Source organism: Colletes gigas, unplaced genomic scaffold (genome assembly GCF_013123115.1).
Source record: "Colletes gigas isolate AHSC1104 unplaced genomic scaffold, ASM1312311v1 Colletes_gigas_Sc00029, whole genome shotgun sequence".
Lineage (NCBI taxonomy): Eukaryota > Metazoa > Arthropoda > Insecta > Hymenoptera > Colletidae > Colletes > Colletes gigas.
Genome location: NW_025106658.1, coordinates 2,244,097 through 2,264,881, shown reverse-complemented (window position 1 = coordinate 2,264,881; position 20,785 = coordinate 2,244,097).

Here is a 20,785-nt window from a genome sequence, read left to right as displayed (position 1 = left end):
CAAGAATTAGGTGCCCCAAAGATCATCCATGGCCCCGAATTCCTCGAGTTCACGTCGCCGACGAGGCGTTCGAATTTTAGTTCGACGTATCTAATTTCTCGCTACCTGCTCGTCGATGCAACGCGTTAATTATTAAAAATTGTATCGAGACATACTTTCTTTGGGGCATTTAAACAATTCTTTTAAAATCCTCACGATTTAGCCAAGGAGATCTTATCACAAATAACAATAAATCATCATCATCGACGCTTAAACAATCAACGACTATGTATACAATTCGTTTTATCGAGAAGCTTTTAAATATGAAAATTCGAGGCTGTGAGTTTGAAACGTAGACGCTATACCGGGTGTTGCGGTTGGGCGGGAGCACCGTTGCGTTACAAAAGAGAACGAGTAAAAAAGCATCAATTTATTTGGATGCTTAGCAAAGAAGAAGCAGCAATTATGATATTTGTCCCCATTAGGTGAATTGGGGTGGCGACTTGCGTGACCCCAACTGATCACGGCGGTCCGTTAACTCGCGCAATGGGCCCGGGGTCAAATAAGAGTGCTTCTCTCTCTTCGTTCACTTTATTTTCCCTCTTCGCCGAGCTCCACCTTTCTTTCTCTGCGTGCCACGACCCACAGAAATCTTCGCGTTTCGTCGAATACACAACTCCGTGTTTCCACGAGTTCACGCCTATATCGCGCCAGTCCCGATCCGTGTGTGCATAACTCGATAAATTGGGTCAAACGAATTAGCAAGTCGGTTCGGCGTGACGAAAGCAATCGTTCGTAAAGATAATTTTGAAAACACGTGGGAAGTCTTTCAATGAACGTATCGTTCGTGCGACGACTTTTGTTATTTTCACGCTCCGAGTGTCGCGGCGGTACGTGCGGAGAAACTTTAAACGGCTTATTTGCAAAACATCCTGGAAACGAACAAACACGAAGCCGGGAAGAATCAATAATTAGCGAAACCGTAGTTTTAGAAGAGTAGCATTCCTATCGCGTACACGATTTAATGAGAAAAAATGGAGCAAGCCCCAACGTGCATTAAAGGGGTGGCTAGGAGGGGGCTCCATATTTTTCAAATATCTTATAATACGAGAATGCGAAAAATTCGAGGTTTCGTCGCGTACCTAACGCTTGGAAGATCGAAGACGGAGAGGATGTTTGAAAGGAACGCGACCGTACAGCCGGAAGAGGAGATTGTCAAGGAGAGAGAAAGTGTGTGTTGCGCGTGTGGTGAGGTGTGTGGTGTGGTGTGTGTGCGCATGAGATAGAACGAGAGAAGGGTAGAAAACGGTCCCGCCCGATTTGTACACCTAGCCAGGGAGATATGCGTCTGATTCGTCGGCCGCAATTGGTGGAGGCGGTACAGACAGGTACCATATCCGGTATGGGTTGGGTTACGGTTGCTCTCCTGCTCAGCCTCATTCTCTCCAACGTCTTCTTGACTTGAACACGAGCGCACCACTGCCGACAGGTCTTTCTCGAACGATATACGCCCCGCTCCAGCTCGATTAATCCGAATTTCGTTTGTTCCTGGCACAGCTATTTCGCAAACCTTCCGCAACCAAAATGTTCGCGCCCGTTCGATATTTGTTTCGGGTGCTGGAGTAATTTAAACGCGAAGACTGAACAGAGATATCGCGTGGATTATAATGAAATTTTGTTAAAGGAATTATACGCGTCTCCTTCGATTTCTACAAATCGCGACCCAACATCTCCTAATGCTTGTTATTTCCAAAAACAACCCCTTTGAAGAAGTAGGTACGAGTCGTCCATAGTTCGAGCGTTAAGCCGTTTTCCCATCGAATGGTCGGTGATACAAATAAATAATATAGCAGGGACGCCTAATCTCTGTGGTGAATGTAAGAGGATGTCGAAGGAACGGAGTTGCGAATAGTAAGAAGAATCGAACGGCGATTGTGGCGTCGTAAATAGACTTTGGTTTTGATTTACGGTGTTTACATCCGTAATCCCTTTAATGAGAACTCATAGCCGGGCGGTTTGCACGCTACCTTCGAGGGTAGAAAGACGGAAGTTGCCTCGACGACCATTGAATGTGAAGCAGGGCGGAGCACCGTTGCGGTTGCATAGATTAGCGCCTGCGCGTACAACACTCATTAGCGGATTTATTGCCCGTTTTCTCGTTAAAACTCCATTCGCTCGACAGCCCCTGCCACGCCTTTACTCGCCGGCCGAGGAAATCTTTTTCGACGCGATGACCAAACAGTTTTGTTCCCTTCACGATCGACAAACGTCGAGAAAACCCGAAACTTCCTTGATTCGTTCCATCGTGACCGCCGAGGACGTTTCCCGTTTCCGGAAATACTGCTAGCAGCGACCGAGGGCTTCTTGCACAATACTCGTTACGAAGATATTTCGGTTCAAGCTTTCTTTTCCACGGTTTCATACCAAGGGATCATAAGAGGAGCGAAAAATCACTGATTACTTTATTATATTTTGCGAGACTTGTATTTCTAAGAAAAGATTGGTTCCTTCAGCCTCCCATAGCGACCCAACTCTTTAAGTCAGTGCTGTGCACGGAGTGGAGCCCCCTCAACGTGCTGTATTGTGTTTGCACGAACCAACCAGACAAAATGCAGCATCAGCTAATGTTCTCGACTATGGTTACGGTGCCAGAACACCGGGAGCAACGTTTAAAACCGATAATAAATAATCGATCGAACCAACGTGTAGCAATTTATTTTCGTCGGAAAAATGAGTCTCGATTTAGACGATTCCCTGCTAAACTTGGCAATCTCTAAACAATTATTGGGAGCTTCGTTTACCGAGAATTTCATTTCATGGTTAATTCCGAGATAATGTCCCTGCATTTGCTCCTAGCTAAACACGGGAATAAAGGAACCGTTATTGGGAAAATAACAACGGCAGGGGCAATAAATCAGGTTGCGGTTAGGAACGTCACACTTGTTTGCAGAAACGATGAAAAGCTTGTATCAGCAGCACCGTAGAGGCTAGGCGTTTTTCATAATCCGTCTAATTGTCAAACTCGACGGATCGTTGCCCGTCGCTGGTACACGTTGGCATAAACTCACCCTCTTCCCCCTTCTATCCTTCAGCCTGTTGTTCGCGATACCGTGTATAATCGCCCAGTTATAAATTACGATTGCGGTTTCCTTAAAGAGGTTCGTTCAAAGGGTTTCTGGAAATTCCGTTAATATCGTAATCGTCGGCTACTTTTACGATCCCTACGTCGCGTCGTGGAAAGCCTGAATGACACTCGAGTCTCGAAATTCGTGGACGAATTCCTCTCTGCTCGAAATGCTTGGCTTCTCTTTAATAATAGCACCGATATTCGTCGTCGAGTGGAAATAATATCTATCGTATTATACTTGCGTGTGTTCACGCGTGAGCGAACGCACGAAAGCACCATTAAAATTTAAGTTCCGTCCCGGAATCGCCGATCTCTTCGATCCTTCGGGTCTCCGTTTTGAAAAGAAAGATGTCATATTCATGGCTGTCGAGTTGTCATCCTCGAGCAACGTAAATGACGAAGAATTCTACCGAGGGGGTAGGTTCTCTGAAAACCAGAGCGACGGTCTTGTCATACTTTCACCCTTCATCTTCTATCCGACGTACCGTTTCTCCTCCCGTTTCGTACTATTAAACCTCATTATTATGATTTCCCATCGCACCCTTAACGGTTCGGATCGTCCGACTTTGAAAACTTAAATAACTATCGTTAAAAATTGGCGTTCGAACCGATCGTTTGCTCCTCGAATTAATAATTAAATTTTACGAAAGCATCAAATGCTTTAATATGTTGGTAACAGTTACAACAAACGTCGCTAGTCGACTTGAAACGTTGTTCGAAGGGAAAAGAAGTATGCGTGCAGGCGCGAAAGATATATTTTGCGGGCTGTGGGACATAATTAGTACCAGCGAGCAATTCCCTTTGGTGCGTGCGATTCCGTTAGGGTAATGTTGAGTAGCCAAGAGAGCGTAGGTCCTCGAGGGAAACGTTTCGGAGCAGAAAAGAGACGCACATCCGCGATCGGCTACCTGCGAACCCGTGTAGTCCCACGATCTCGGTACTCCAAGAGCCAGGACCCGTGAAGATATTGTTCGGGTTACTATTTAATACGAGACTCGTAAACGCATCCGAACTATAAAGGTGTTAACACGAGGATAATTGATTAATTTGAATTCACCGCTGCGAGAGAGAATTATGCGCGATTAAACACGCGCGTTTTCAACGCCACAAAAGACGCTCCGATTTAATTTGAATCATAAATCCTACCCTAAATCCTGTATCCTCGTTGACAATGCCCCGTGGATGTTTGTCCTTTCGATCGATAAAACGTGCGAAAAAAAAGCTTAAACATTTTCCATCGAACACCTCGTTCGGGAGAGACCGAGTAAAAAGTATGGTATCTCTTCTCTTCGTCAGTGTCTTTCGCGAAGAATCGTCTGGGGCTTTTTTTTGTCGGTCTGCAAGGTGCCCCGAGAATCTAGAATTTCTATCGAAACTTGGAAAAATCCGATCTCCTTCCAAAGTCTGAATCCAGTTCACCGAGATTATATTGGTTAAATCTTTTCTGGTCGGCTCCGCGTGATCCTTTCGTATGAGGTTTCACGCACAAAGCTGACAAAAAATGATCTATTATGAGGGGAAAATGGAGGAGGGAAGGCGTAGAATTATTTCTATGCGCTCCACGTGGCTTCAGAAAGGATGCGCGAAATAGTGCGTGTCTATAACCCTTCAAGAAATCCGATTTATCGTGTAAATACCGTGCACCTTTCGCGATCGAAGTGAAATCTTCGTTCAAAGAGATCCTTTCGAGTAAGAGACGAAAAATCGTGGTCCGCCGTAGGAATAGGATAATTATACGATAGTTTGTTCGAGGAAAGATGAGCGAAGGGGACGAGGAGGGAAAGATGAAGATGTAATAAAACAGCGACAGCTGGTTCCCCCGGTAACCTGGCGTGTTGACAGCGAGTAGTGCGAACCAGTCGATGGTGTGGCCCCGCGGTATCATAACACCGAACGTTTATTTGTTACACGATAAATATGTAACCGTAACACAATGTCCCTCGCCCCCGGTCGAAGCGTAGCCAGCCCATTTCGCCCCAACGATTCGAGGGTTACGAACGCAACGCAACGCTTCGACCAGGCCTATATGAACGGGGGGCGCGGCGCGTAACATTAAATCATACTAGCTCGCAGCCCGTATTTTCGATAGTCCACGCTCTTTCCGCTCGACGTGTATGCGTGTCTTTCAGAATGCCACGGGATCCACGGGGGTAGGTAAGTGGGGACAGATGGTGTCCGCAAAGTCAAAAGTTCCGAAACGAGGGCTCGGCTATGACAACACTGGGATAGATACAGGAAATTGGTCCGCGACTGTTTGTTTCCATCCTCGCTGTTAACATGCTCGTTTTCACCCCTACCGCGCGAATTAAATTCCTTTTGTTTGCTGTTACTTCCCTATCGCGCGATATAATGGGCTTTTCTAGCCACAGAGACGGAACTTTGAATTTAAATAAGATGCAAACTACAAAAGATAATCCGGTGACCATTGTTATTTTTATCAAAGAATCGTTTTTGCAACGTTCAAATTATAAACATAGGTCCTTGTGGGTTCAGGTCGAACTCGTGACGTTTAAATTCCAATACGAGCATTCGAAATGAGTAATTTTTAGCGTGGGCATACTACAATTAAAATTTCAATGGGGCTGGTCGAAGTAATGGTACGGTCCGTGGTCAGGTATAATAACTGTCCCAAGTTTCCAATTGCTGTGGTCGACAATCCACATTGTATTGTTTCTGGGAAGTCGAGAATCGAAATCGCCAGGCCTCGTAACTTCTATTAATTTAAATAAAGGTTGTACTTAAATTCAGGTATATTCTGTTTCATCTTTTCCCTCGTTGCTTCCGTTATGAGTTTCGTAGATGTCTTACAATAGATCTAGTTCGTTTCCAACTATAAATTCTGTACAACAAAACGCTTTCGCTCGTCTGAATCGATGTACTTCGATATGAAGTAATATCGTCACATCTTCTAAACTTCTTTTCATTACATTATACACACGATCTACTTTTTCAACTGTTCGTTCCTCAGAACTCGTCACCCTGCTCGATCGATCGACGTCGAATAATTTATTATTGTTGTGGAACAAAATAGTCTTTTTGCAAGAACTATGACGGTAATCTCTAAAAGTAATTTTCGAGACTGGGACAAATTGCAGCTCTTTTCAAAGCAAAGACAAAAAATTCATATTGCGCGTAAATACGGTGCGTTTAAACATGCAGTATTTTTCCGCTAGACACATTTGTTGTTTGTGTAGAGCGCATAGGTAAATCTATATAGTTAGGAAACCCGATTGTCGTCGCCCTTAATGTTTCATGCGTGCAACACACAACTGTGCTGCAACTTGCGAGTAACATGATCGATAGACGGCGAAAGTTTATACGCGTAACATCCGTATAAATATACAGAATACATCCAGAATATATACATTTGAAAAATATAATATAAATATTATATACAATGTGCTAACGCGTCATCCAAAGAAGTAAACTAATTTATTAACGCGTAATCCGTCGAATATTTAAAGCAACAAATTACCTTTCACCTTGGTAGCGTAAAGTATCGCACGCTCGATTAATTCAGTGTTCCATAGTTTGATCGTGCAACGACATGTGTGTATTCTTTTGCGTAGATAGTTCTTGTACCTATTCTTATATCGCCCGTGAACTTTTTATTCGCAACGCCATCGATCGACCAGAACTCACGTAGTTATAGAATTCGCACGTCAACGGAGAAAACAATTTACTTACACGGAACGATCGTGCTCGAATTTAACGACAGTTAACGAAACAATTTTATCAAAATTCTATTAATAAAAATATGTATTTTTAGTGAAACTTGTGTTTTATTGGTGCTTGATATATCCTAGGCATCGTTGCAATAAATTTGCAAGTAGTTTCAATATTATACAATTATTTGTTTCTCGTTGTAGTTGTCTACGAAATCTATGACCTTTCGATCTTAAGAAGCCTAACTGAATATTCTAATCTGTGTCTTCCCACGCACGACTGTGCTGGCTGTCTTTTTCTTGGGTATCCTCTTCGTTTCACTTTGCAGTTAGAACCCTTTGCGATGGTGCTTAGGGTCGTTACCTTACTGCATAATAAAATTTCTGCCTATTAATCAGCAACTTGACCGTATGGCGTTTTACTCGGGTGTCTACTTATAGTCTTCTTTCTTTTTTTCATTGTCTTTCCTAGTTTCGTAAGTTCTCGTACAATGCTTCGACTATAGAGAAACACCCCTGTCCCCATGTCTGACAGTAAGCAAAATTCAGTATACCTCTTTCGAGGACATATTGAATATATTAGGATGTGTAGAACGTTCTTTTATTTTATTCGCGTAAAAATATTGAAATATATCGAACGTCCTATCATTTTGTCCGCCACTGTAAGTACGCGTTTAGCTATTCGCGATCGATGATAGAAGGAGAACCAGGTGAAGAAGCGTACATACATCAACGACTCTGTCTCCTGCCTGTCATTAGACATGACAATCGGTAAGAATGCGTCTACCACGGGGTTTCGTGCAACATATAGAGGCGGTGATCCCTGGTGTTCTGCACTGGTAAATTATTCATGGAAACGCAGGACGGAAATATAGTATAAAATTCTATTATCGAGAAAAACAACTTTGAGAATTCGCGGAATCCTGTACTTATTTGTAAAACCATTCTGGGCTTCGATTCAGGTACAAAAATAAGGTTGTTTAATATTTAGAGGTAGACATATCATTGAACTTTCTGTTATTAAAAAATTTCAAATCCAATTTAAATTCTCCATTTAAAATTCTCGATTCTGTATATATTGAACGCGTGCAATTTGCAAAACGCCGTGTATAAGGGTGGAATGCATATTCCTTGATCTGCAGGACCCTCGAATAAAGACATCAATTACGAATTAATGGCCAGAAAGAGAGGACGGCGCGCATTCTTCTCGGGTGTTGCTTCATAAATCCAAGTTGAGGATTCGGCACGGTTCACGATCTCGTGGTCAGGCTTTCGGTGTTAATAACATCTCTATCAGCGAGGACCAGTGGAAGTCGGTGTTCACCGCGAGGTTCCTGGCAAAGCGGTACCTTTGCATCATTTAATATTTAAAAACAAGCCATAAATATGTCGCCTCCGCGTGCTGGTCGTTTAAAACTCGACCGTTGGATTATGGGTGCGAGCGCGTCGTCGCCGGTACAGCACCAAAAGCAAGACGAATGCTATGTTGAAACGGCCGTAGTGTTAATGACATAGCTTTGTCGTCGCGGTACCGAAGAACGCGAATGCCGCTCTTACCCACCCTATCCGTACAAATAAAACCGTAGCTTCGCCCGCGATTGCACGATTCTTAGACGATCTCGTGTTAAAACAAATTCCAATTGCGACTCTCGGAACGTCGAACGAAGAAGACATCAATTTGTTGCTTTTGATGGTAAGATGAAGGGTGGAGGGAGAGCTGAAAAGATGGGGATCTCTTCGACGTACCCCAATTGCAAATGGTGGAATTATTTAGTGTTGGAAAACCGTGTATGGACTGTACCCACCGTGAAACCGCCCCGCCTAAACAGTGCGTTAACCGATGATTTACGAGGCGCTAGTTCCTAGCCCTGCTCCAACAACCCTTACCAAACCCATAACCCGCCAAAAACCCTTTCCTGCTCCATATAGTTATGCACCCATTGTCGATCACCCCTTGTATCATTCCACACATGCCCGGTACTTATTAAAAGTTGACCTACCGTTCGAGGATACGCCAGAAAATTTCGTAATTCGTCTCTATCTACCTACGGGACTTTCGTTTACTAGCTGACGGGGGAAAATAACCGTTGCCATCATTTCATTTCTTTTTATCGAGCTATCGAATCCTCTATTAGTTTTTAGCAAAACGAAACACGTATGTAAAGTAAGAATATATGTATCAGCTATCTCGAGGTTTACGTCCTCGCGGTAATCCAATATTAACAACTGTATAAGGAAATCCAGAGAGTGTTCCGTAAGAAAGTTATGCACAAGCCATAGAGCACTCAGAAAACTATACCAACACTTGCTTTCAACCGCTAAACTATCACACTGATATTTCCGTTTTTTATCATTAAGCATTTAAAACCATTTGAAACGTACCGTTTGCTTTTAAAGAAAAGTATACCAAAGTTGTAATTTTTATTCGCTTTGGACGCACCGTAGAAGAAGAGCTTACGCAGGTGCGACGCGGACTCGCATTAGCCCGTGGAAGGTCCTTATATGTAAATGTGTGTACGAAAATACATCATTATGACTTATGAGAGGCATTATCGCCCGAAAGAGAGCTTTACGAAGCACACGAAGTACGGGACGAACGAGAAAGAGAAGGAAGGGGTGATTATTTGCAGCGCGGAACTGCGTATAAGATGCAACCATACGGGCGTACGTAAGAAAGATATCCACATATGGGTGCCATAATATATAACGGCCGCCTCGCAGCATCAAGATGTTGCCCAATGACAATGTATTATTACCCACCGCCCATCTATTTTATTGTCAGGCTGGACCACATCCCCCTCTCGTTCCCTCCATTTCTATTTCTCCCTTCGTTTCTTCTTTCCCCTTTTTGTTATGATTCGGATTAACCGGTCACGTTTAATTTTACCTGCCTCGGGATCGCTCGCTGACAGGCATTAAGTGAACAATCGCTATACAAACGATTTCCACCGACGAACCAATCGCGCCGAAATCCCTGAGTTTCGTTCGAACGAGAGATTAACGCTAAACCTATCGACACTTCGCGTATACCCATTCCTACCATGACCGGTCAAATGATTTCTAATCGCCTAATTTTTGCATTATATCGTATAATATACAGTCGTACGATCAGTGGGAATTGCTGAAACTTCTTTAGGTATGTGGCGCCAAAGTAAATTGCAAAATAAACATAGAAGATAAAATAAATTATAATAGTTTTTATAGTCGTCGGATAGAGGATGAAATGCCCTTTAAAACGAGAGTTTGTACGAGTCGATAGCGTAATTAGTTCCGGAGATATAGCGATTTTAATTTCAAGTCGATGCGGTGGCTAGTTTCGGAGATACGACGGTCCGAAGCCTTTGTTTACGTTCATTGATTATCAATGAACTCGCGCGCGTGAAAATAGTAAACAGTGCGTAGTAAATTCTTGGAAATACTACGCGGAAGTAGGTCACGACAGTCACGACTCACGTGCGACAAAGAGGTCCGGCGCTACGCTTTAGACGAAGACAGAGATAGTCAAATTAAGAAAAATACCCTTTTACATAAATTACGATATCTCGAAAACGGAAAGTCCGATCGTCAAAAACCAAAAACCACTTTAAAGGGGAAGCTTCCTCGCTTCTAACAATACCTCAATAATTAATAAAACGCTAGTAGTTTCGGAACTGCACGCGTCCAAAGTTTAACTATTTTTAATACGGGTTAATAGCATTGTCTAACACGGGGAAGCGAGAGACAGCGGAATTTGAAAAATTACCCCTTTACATAAATTACGATATCTCGAAAACGGAAAGTCCGATCGTCAAAAACCAAAAACCACTTTAAAGGGGAAGCTTCCTCGCTTCTAACAATACCTCAATAATTAATAAAACGCTAGTAGTTTCGGAACTGCACGCGTCTAAAGTTTTAGTATTTTTAATACTCGTTACTAGACTGTTCTAAGACGATGGAAACTGAATACTGGACTATATACAGGATGATCGGCCACTCCTGGGACAAATTTTAATGGAAAAATTCATTGTACGCGCGCTAAAATAACATTGTGCGTTAGAAATTCTAAACAAAATTTTTAAAACGGTCATTTGACCGGTTCGTGGTAGGTTTAGTGTTAATCAGCAGCCATATTCTCGCAGCTAATCTTACGTCTACTTTCTCTGGCCTCTATTACCGGAGAATTGCGTTGTCGATCATTTTTAGTCAAATATACAGAGTGTCTCGCTTGACCCGACCACCTAAAATATCTTTATTTCTTTATTTAATTCGATAAAAGTCCCAAAAAATTTCAGAGAACAAAACCTACTGAAAATAGGTAATCGTTGTAATGGAATATTAATTGTTAAATACTATTTTTGCTGTCAATAGTGGTGCACGTGAGAAACACCATAGCGACAGCTGTTGAACGTTTCAACACGCTACCTAAGTTCGTATAAAACAGGCCGAGGTGTATGTTTCACAAAGACGCGGACGCGTTCGTAGTGGAAGATTACGGGTGCGTGTATTTGCGGAGCGAAAACTTACGCAATAATAGAAGAGATAGTAATCTAGATATCGAGTGGAAAGAAAGAAAAGAAGTGGCAGGGGTAAAGAATAAAAGTACGTCGTGAAAAGAGCAGCGCTGAATCATAGGAGACCAGGGTCACGATGCTCCCGTTGGTTATTGTTACTATTATGTTGTTATTACATTATGCTTCCCATTATACCTGCAATTTCCAACCCTTATCTAAAGATCCGATCGCCTTAACTTGGAATTCGAGTCCTGTGAGAGGCGCAGAACTTGTTTGGTCGCTAAATAATGACCATTTGCTTGCAGTTTCGTAAGCCGGAAACACGACGCGTTTTAAATGCAAATATCGCGTCACGCAATCGCAAACAAACGTTACTTATCGATGCAACACAAGCTACCCATTTCGTTTCGCCTCGATTATTAATTAACTCGGAAGTTTTCGGTGCAAATTATTATGAAATAAAAACGCACGTGCTTGGAATCCAATTATCGTAACTTTACGCGACGATTATGACGTCGTTTAATCTCTTATTTGAATCGCGTAAGCATAAAAAGTTTGAAAAGAACGTCAGATATGTAAATTTTTTTTCTATCACGGTTGTCAAGTGGCAACTTTAAGAATTACCTCTAAGTACACGCGTTTCCAAAGCGGAAAGATCCAATATCGATAAAGCACACACAACGTTTTCGATTACATTCCCTCTGCGTGCAAACGCATCCCCACTATTAAGTGCTCGTACGAACAGCATATGCCTTTTCCTCCTTCGACACTCGCATCCCTATCTTATAGACTTTGTGCTTTATCTATGGACCATCCTGTGGGTTGCCACCTGCGATGTGCAGCATTGTAAATCATAGATTCGAACAAAACAAAATTTTACGACCCACCTTCCGATTCTAAATTAATTCTAAACATCTATTCCAATTTTTTTCTCGAAAATGGTTAGGAATTCGAGGGTATGTCTATTCGCCAAAAATGATTGTAATCGACCCTTGCAAGCAAAAATAATTTTTTCGGAATGATTTGAAATTTTTTAATTTCGTCGAAAAACTTCACATCTACTCGAATTTTTATCTCAAAAGTGGTTAGGATTTCGGGGGTATGTGTAATGACCAAAAATGATTATAATCGACCCCTGCAAGCGAAAATAATTTTTTCGGAATGATTTAAAAATTTTCGATTTCGTCGAAAAACTTCACATCTACTCGAATTTTTATCTCAAAAGTGGTTAGGATTTCGAGGGTATGTCTATTCACCAAAAATGATTGTAATCGACCCCTATAAGCAAAAATAATTTTTTCAGAATAATTTGAAATTTTTTAATTTCGTCGAAAAACTTCACATCTTCTCGAATTTTTATCTCAAAAGTGGTTAGGATTTCGGGGGTATGTCTATCCACCAAAAATGATTGCAATTGACCCCTGCACACGAGAATATTTTTTTCGGAACGATTTGAAACTTTTCGATTTCGCTGAAAAATTTCAGCACCTACCCCCTGTCGATTTTCCTTAAAAATTCGTTTTTTATTTTTAGTAATTTTATTTGACGCGCTATAGAAAAGTTGTCTAATACTTTTTTGTAGGTACCCATGGGCTCTACTTCAGAAAAAAATTTCATTGAAATATATTCACTATTATAGAAGTTATGGCTGTTTGAAAATTGGACCATTTTTATGGGGTTTTTCTCTCTTTACGGGGTCAAGGATCAACTTTTCGTATATTTTTGCTATTTGTACATATTCTCCGCTAAAATACGCGTAGTTTGATTTTTTTAACATTAAAATCGTCCAATCCGTTCAGGAGTTATGACGTTTTAAAGATTCGCATGAAATTTCAGGGGTGCATTTCTGGCCTCGCATTAGATTTTCGGTCAGGAATTTTTTTCTCAAAAGTGGTTAGGATTTCGGGGGTATGTGTATTCACCAAAAATGATTGTAATCGACCCCTGCAAGCAAAAATAATTTTTTCAGAACGATTTGAAATGTTTTAATTTTGTCGACTTTTCCGGTCGGTATGGCACTTTGAACGTCAATATCTTTTTAACGAAGCCTCGATCAACAAATTGGTATTCTTGATTTTCGTGTTATTTTGGCCTCCAGAATCTGCCATTCAAATTTTTCCCAAAGGTACCCTGTATACAATTTCAGGTATAAAATGTTCTTGGGACGTTATCCCACGTATGACACCCTTTAGTTCCTCCCCCTGAAAATGATGTTTGCTAGAAAGGTGGGCCGGGTCTGGCTGCGAGCAGAAACAAACGTTAAATGCGGTCAAAGAGCTGGAAGTAATCGAGATGATCCGAACTGTCTCGTAAAGCAAACTACCACAATGTGAGCAATGTGCCGAATGATGCGATGTCGCTATTACCTCCTAGACGTCGTAAAGTACATGTATTTTTACGGAAGTAGCGATCGAGAGACCAGCGTACGCGTTTTATCCTTTCCCGTCGGAGGAAAACAAGCCTTCCATTGATACGAGGATACTTTATGAGGCGGCGCAACGAATGACAACCTTTTTTCTTTTCCATTTCACACCGAAATCATGGGAAACAGGCAAATACTATAGAGTCAAGGGAATATAATAGTCTGGTACATTGCTGGGATTCTCTCTGTGTGCACTTCAACTATTAAAAAAACATTTGCTATTACCTTTGTTTCATGAAAATTTAACAGTTTTATAATTTGATTGCTTCGAATGCTAACAATTCGACGACGTAATTTCGATAAAAAGTCGAATGCACCCCCGCAATTATGACACAGTAATCCACTCCGAGAAGCACACAATTAAGATAAAATTGTGAGTACACTCGTCGGTCGTTTGGGAACAATTCGATTAGTATGATAGTAAAGTGCACGTTTCCTATCGCGCTTGTTTCTTCCACGAACGTATTTAACGAACGAAGACAAGGAAAACGATAGAGCTTCCTGTGTTTTAGCGGACGAAAGCACGCCGGTTGAAATGCTGGCGAAAGGGTGTTACCCTTTTCTCACTCGAGACAGACAGAAAGACAACCTAGAATTAACTCGTTCCTTTCCCCCATAATGATCACGCTTCGATCCAGAACGCCTGCCATTTTGTGCTTAGAAATTCTATAGAGGTGGCCAGGAAACACGGCCATGCTTGATGATTCTTTGCTCACACGTACATCGACCTGCAAACCACATCGAAACTCTACTCTTATTATTCTGACACGCGTATCCGTTCTCCGTTTCACTTTTTGTTTCCTGCGTTTACGCCGCGCCATTTTTATTAATCATTCAGACCATTTAATTTGATTGCAATTTTAAATAAAGTATGTTTCAGTTTCTATTAATGTCCTCGGATCATTATAAAATACGGTGCCTGAATATTAAAAATATTTTGGCTGGTCGAACCTCGTAATTTTCACTCGAGGGTTTAAGAAAGTTGCTTTGACGAATCTTTACTATTAATTTGGTCGTTGGTTGTGGTCGCGGGTGGTCGAACGGGTCTCCCAGCATTTTGTCAGTGGTGTGTCCAATACTAATGTTTTCTTGACACGGGAAGGCCACGAGTGGGGTTCTTTCAACCTTATGAAAGGAAGCGTGGATTTTTAGTCGTCGGTCGGTTTGGCTTTGTATGAGTGTGTAGGTGCATGTCCGTAGGGTGTTAATGACGATCGATTATCCTGCATACCGGTCGCCGGCGGCATCGTCTTCCGTCTTTCCTGCCTGCTTTTCTTTTTTTCCTTTTCCACCATCCTCTCCCCTTTCTCTCGTTCGTTTTTCTTTGCACCGAAATCGCTCGAATCTATTTATTACGGACACCTATTAAGTCTTCGACTAAAGATTCTCATATTTCAGCTGATCCAATATTAAACGGACCGGTACGACGAGTTTCTACTAGAAGGAAGAAATTGAGAAACGAGGAGCGAACAATCTCCTCATTTCCCATTATACAAGGTGTTCCATAACACGAGCCAACCATCTCATCAGGTACGGATTAAACGGGCAGCTAGAGGCTTTATTCGAAACACCATAGAAAAATTGTTGACGGTAATTCATTAACGACACATTCAACAATGACAATTTAATTCGTCCTGGCTTCGTTCTCGAGAGAATAGTACACTTACTTACGTCGCGATTGCATAATCTCGATAGATCACATATCGTTTACAAACGGTACTAATATTATACGTAACGTCTGATTCCTTATCAATATTATGTGTTATTATCTATCCCTGTCTACTTAGAATGGATTTATCAATGGAAATAAGCACATCCGCGTATTCTCGATTACCGTATCTTATCATTGGGACGGATTTATGGAAACTGCTAGTCAAAACCGAGACATAATAGCCGTGTAAGACAACAGATTATAAACATTACGTCAAATGCACGCGACATCAACAAAAATGATAATTTTAATAATTGACCTCCATCGAGATCCGAGCAAAACGAGACGGAATTGTATTTTTCAGGCTCCATATCTGAATTATTAATTACTGAAAATACACGAAGAGAGAACCAAGATTTAATTTTTCCTTTATCGGCGAAGATACAGAAGAAATTCATTAAACTTTTATTTATGTAAATACGATTTAATTCCACTTTAATTCTATTCCATTAAAATTGTATCGAAAATGTACAGAACGGAATATTTCTTCCCGCCACGAAGAATTCAGGAAATATAGCTCTGTAGGTATTATTTGATACCTGACGTCCCTAAGAGGATTACGTATTACCCGCGAATTCGAGGAGAAGACAAAATGGTTCGTCTTCTCATACCTAAAACTTAAGGAGATTAAAAGTTAACCATGTCCCGTTCACCATAGCCGAGAGACTCAAAGTAGATTAGCGGTAAGTTCGGTATAACATTACCCTGGCTCTCGCTGATCCTGTTACATCCTGCCTGGAATTAAAAATATTGTCATCCTGCGGGATTATACCCACGGATAATATCTCAGGCCTTGTCAAACATAAATGAAAGTTTCGTCGAATCGTGGGCCCGTCGTGACGTCCGTGGAAATATCAAACACGCATAATCGGTTCTCGATAGAACGCGACACAAGCTCAAAATCGTTATAATTATCGACGCCTCGAATCGCGACTGCTTAAATCTTACGTTTATCCTCCGCGAAATAATTAAAAAACGCTTATCAATAATCCGGTAACGATTTTAAGAAAAATATATTAATGAGAATTTTGAAAAATATCTTCCGAAACATAATAAACGTTCGATGATAAATTATTTTGCTCTTTTATATTAAAATTCCGACGTTCTGTTAACGATATTATAGTTATCGAAGCTCCACGAATAATTGAAATATGATAAACAGTTCAAAGAGAAATTTGATCGCGTCTCGACGGATAATTAATGATCTAGACGATCGAAAATTTAAAGGAGCCATTCGTTCATTGTGCGACTACCACGTTTGACAATGCCTGCCAACCTAGCTATAACATAATCATAGCTTGTCTCGCTTTTACCGACTTCGTTTGCCTTTTTTCTTGTGTCCAAAATAATGATTAGTCATTCTTTCTTCGAGTCGAGAAATTCTGAAATTAACAAGACGCTCCTCGATTTTATTATCTTACATGATATCGTTAATGTTTGTCTTTATCCTTTCGAAGCGGTCGAATTAAGTATCGTTAATTTCAATCGTGTGCATTGAACTTTAATTCAGTGTTTACCAACGAAAGAAATAATGTTCTCAGTCACAGTCTAAATAAAGTTAGAATCGTCCAACTGACATTTGACACAAGAAATTCCATGGCTGAAAGTTGCAAAGAAGGATTACTCTATCCCGGAGTTTTAAAATGGAATCTTTTGGGCATAGTTCCACGGATTAAGATCGTTGACCCATCGAACGTCATGGATCTTTTAACGAAGTGGACGTACAGGATACGAAAGAGTATAATGGGTTAACCCGGTGGACGCCATACACTGACAAGATTGGTTACACCTCCGATTTGCGGGTGTCCATTCACTTCCGGAACCCGCCTACGGTGCCTCTGCCAAAACAACCTTGACGGTATTGTCTATCGGGACCAAACGCCAGTGATTGATGGATCTACCACTCCGTTCTAACATCTTTGCGCGAGATAACTTTTTCATGGTACAAGGGAACACACAACGAGCTACAAATCTCGTACAAATATCGACACGAGTTTCTGTCAGAATATCCTCCAGTAATCCTGAAAACTATCTAAGCGATCCTACGAAAACTAGTAATCGCTGCTCATCGATAACGTGTTATTGGAATATGCGTTTTCGAACATGGCTAGCGTTTTGACTTATTTTCTATTTTGTCTTGTAAACAATTTTGAGTCGTCGAGCAGTGAACGGTTTCCGATCGAAGAATCTCTGGAGAATTCATTGGCGTCGGGTTTCATGGCAAAACTTCCCTCGGGATAGGAAAAGTTTCCCGAAGGATGGGCAGTCCAAGATCGAGGAGAGCCCAGCCTCCGGATCCGCGCGTTTCTCAGTTCGCCATTGTGGCGAATTGTCCCGTAGAAATGGCGCGGACGTTTTAAAAAGACGGGGCCTGGGAATGATCGAGAGTGATGTATGATTTTGGTCCGTGCCACGCGTTCGCTTCCAGCTCGAAATACGATTCTTAGTTTCCTCGAAACGCCGGCGAAACCGTTCCGAGACATGTTCGGGCAACGTTTCTCCTCCTCCTTCGGCTTTGCAGATAATTCATAATTTCTAATCTGGATCGGGCGAGAAATCCTTTCCCCAAGGGGCGCATCGATCGGCTAGTCAAACGCGTCTTTCGTTTTCTTTAAACATTTGCTTGAAAACTCCGGCGAAACTTCACTGAAAAGTATATTCCATTTAAAAATTACACGAAAGTGGAATCGAAGCAGCCGTTATACGTTTCGTCGTTTCGGTAAAAAAGAGTTAATTCGTTGTACCTGAAAAAGTCAGGTAGATGAAAATGTGGGGAAACCCTTTAGGAAATTATTATCGTCCAAGTGCTCGACCTTCGACATCAATGCGTTAGAAAATTGAACGTAAATGTGTGTCGGGTTTCGGAGGGTTAAAAATCCTCGATTTCCAAAGAAAATCGACGCAACAGCTGTATCGGGCAATCCGTAAATCCGAGTTACGTTTCATGGGGTAACGAAAAAAGATTGAATCGAGGAGCCAATCACCCGTTTGATTATACGTAATGATCGACATTATGATTCTGGAATAACCTCGGATAGTGTTGCACGGTGCCAGGTAGTAGCGAAGCCCCCGAGGTTTTAACGCGAGTCTATAAAACTTCTAAACTGAAATCATTTCCGCTACAATTTATTTTCCGAACCGAAATTACAAAAGTTTCCGTAACGGTTTCGATAATAATAAAATATCGTAACCAAAGAGCAGAATATACGTTGAATTCTACAATTTGTCGGTAACGAGTTAGCACATAAAAGAACTAGATTTATCCAAGTATCGCTAGAAGAATGAAACTGGAAACGAAACGAACGTTGTAGGGACTCGAGCAAGGAGCAACTTTGGAATATGTTAATACGGTTTGAGAAGTTCGAGGAAACGAAAGAAACTGGATGACAGTTTTCAAGAATTGTCCGTATTCGGTAGCACCCTTAGACTTCGAAGAACAATAGCAGCTCTGATGATGACAAACGTCTTGTAACACGATACAGGAACATATGTCGTAAAAACCTACCCTCCGGTATTAATCGCGACACAGGGAAGCGTCTGTGTACGTATAACCGTACAACCTTGCGGCCAATGACGAAACGAAACAACATCATCGAGTAACAAAAGAGGCCGTGACCTGAAACCCTGCAGCTCGATACAAATGTGCAGATATGCAGGGTTATAGAGTTACACAACGGGACCGAAGCCCTCGAGGGATGGAAAGGGCATGGCTTCTTACGAATCGGAGTTTTATAATCTCGATACACTTTTTCTACGAATAATAATTCGACGTTCGACAGGATGCATAAAAGTTGTAACGTCCACAACAATGGGATTACACCGAGAACAATGTAGTTGCTCTTGTTGCAGTCTTTTTATACGGGGGTTATCGTTCAAAGTGTTCTTAAAATGGCGCGAACGTGTTGTAACGGGAATTGCATGCTTCGAAGACGACCCCGTGTAGGAATTAATAAATAAATGAATGACTTGCGTTTCGTTCGACTTGTCCAGGAAGTTTTTAAACAAAGATACTGCATCGCCCACGTTGTGAAGTTCACCGAACTTTATTCGTGTTGATAATCGAGGACAAACTAACGCCAAAGAGGAGGACAGCCAAAGAGGAGGATGTGGCTGTTGAACGAAAGAGTCTTTCAAACAAACTTGTCAGCCGTAGAGCAGCTGTAGCGGTTTCGTTGTATTAAATATGTAATTAGTGACTCGTTAAGAAGTACGTATCCTGACAGCGGTCTGCCAGGCTCGATAATTAACAAATTATGCTCCTCGCGAGCATGCCGGTACCTGTCAAAACGGAATCAATACCAAATTTCTTCCGCCTTGTCAATTCACCATTACCTCGAGCATCGCTCTCCGTTAACATCGTTTCGATCAATTTTCTTTGTTGCGTTGCAACACCGTTCCCCATCTGTTCTGCACTCGCTATCGCAGCTTTCTATGTTACAAGTATGATCAGAGTTAGCATCTGATACCAGGGTGATTGATAAATTTGGGTTCGAAAGGGTTTGAATAAACATTGGTCGTCGTCGTCTGCCACGCTCGTGGAAACAAACGCGATCCAAGCTTTCAGGAAACAATAGGGCCACAGGCCAAACGACGTTGGCCAAAAAGGAGCAACAGATAAAAAGGACGAAACGCTGCGAGAGAGTTTTCGAAGGTGACCGATCCTGGGAACGAAGACGGTCGTGTAGCCGCGTGGAAGGCGCTTTTGAAGCCTCTCCAGACCTCTGAAGAGGCAGTAACGGCTGCATTTGTCATGATTAGCCCTTTTAGTCACGGTGACCCGCCATTATGCGTGTCCTAAGACGCGCTGTAATGTTCCTACGCTCGGCGAAGACGCTGATCGTCGTTATTAACGCAATCGGCGAAGATTTTTAACAAACTCGCTCCTCCGTGCTCGTCGCTGTATTCCAGGGTACGGAAATATGTACGCGAGAGCCGAGTCCTGTTGCTTGTGCTGTGTGCTTACGCGGAAATTTATGCGACTCGTAGATCTCGCGCACGATCGACCAGAACACGTTTATCGTGCTTCCATGCTCCGTAGAGAAACGTGCGTCGTAGAAACAGATGCATTTACTTCGTCCTTATGTTCCTTGAACATTTATGCAACGTGTAGAAAATCGTTTAATTGAATCAAATTTTATTATAAAAGTAAAGGATGGTTTGGAAATGTATACACACAACTGCCTCAAAGTAAATATCTTATTGTACTTGCAACAGAAGGTATGTTGTCATATTTGTCGGGCATATTAAACCGCGTGGATAGGATAATCCAAAACAACAACAGTGCAATCCAATCGTTCGAAAAATTTAGAACAAAACGACAAAGAGATGCACGAAACTGCAAGTGTTGTTTTAGGGTCGAAACCAAAGCACTGTATTCAATGAATCCACCCT